Source organism: Hipposideros armiger, unplaced genomic scaffold (genome assembly GCF_001890085.2).
Source record: "Hipposideros armiger isolate ML-2016 unplaced genomic scaffold, ASM189008v1 scaffold_872, whole genome shotgun sequence".
In the NCBI taxonomy this organism is placed as follows: Eukaryota; Metazoa; Chordata; class Mammalia; order Chiroptera; family Hipposideridae; genus Hipposideros; species Hipposideros armiger.
Window position 1 is genome coordinate 600,787 of NW_017732222.1, and position 1,230 is coordinate 602,016.

Below are 1,230 nucleotides of genomic sequence, written 5' to 3' on the forward strand. Positions count from 1 at the left end.
GGGTCGTTTATGGTTCCATACAAATGTGATGATTTTCTGTTGTATTTCTTTAAAAAATGCCATTGGGATTTTGATGGAGACTGCATTAAATCTGTATATAGCTTTGGGTAATATGGCCATTTTAACTATGTTGATTCTTCCAATCTGTGAACACGAAATGTCTTTCCATTTCTTTGTGTCTTCAATTTCTTTTAAAAATGTCTTATAGTTTTCAGTGTACAGGTCTTTCACATCGTTGGTTAAGTTCATTCCTAGATATTTTATTCTTTATGTTGCAATTGCAAAAGGTATTGTTGTTTTTCAATTTAATTTCCTTTTCTGAGGTTACATTGTTAGTATATAGGAATTCAATGGAATTTTGTACATTGATTTTGTAGCTAGGAACTTAACTGGATTAGTTTATTGTTTCTAATAGCTTTCTGGTGGTGTCTTTAGGATTTTCTATGTATCGCATCATGTCATCTGCAAACAGTGACAGTTTAACTTCTTCATTCTCAATTTGGATTCCTTTCATTTCTTTCTATTGCCTGATTGCTCTAAGACTTCCAATACTATGTTGAAAAGCAGAGGTGATAGGGGGCAGCCCTGTCATGTTCCTGAACATAGAGCAACGAATTTCAGTTTTTCACCGTTAATTATGGTATTAGCTGAGGGCTTGTCATATATGGCCTTTATTATGTTAAGGTGTTTTCTTTCTATACCCATTTTATTAAGTGTTTTAATTATAAATGGATGCTGTATCTTGTCAAATGCTTTTTCTGCATCCATTGATATAATTATATGATTTTGTCCTTTATTTTGTTTATGTGGTGTATCACATTGATTGATTTGCCTATGTTGAACCATCCTTGGGCCCGTGGGATGTACCCCACTTGGTTGTGATACATACTTTTTTTTTCAAGTTGATAAAATTTTATTGTGAGAGAGAGAAAGTCTATCAGGTTGAGCAAAGATGGCTACAGCCTGGGCCACATCTAAGGAGACTACAGTCCTGAGGGAAGGGGTGAGGAGGGTTATACAGGGGCAGTGCTGACAGGGTATCATTGTTTGAACAGAAAATGCTGACTGCCGGTAAGCCAGTAGCTATTTTGTGGCATTTTCTGTCATAGAAAGTTTGGCTCTGTCTGCAGGTGCAGGCCAACAGATATTTTGTTGTTTTCTTGCAGACATGACTCTATCTATAAGCTAAAGTTTCTAATATTGTATGTCAACTATATGTGAAAATATATA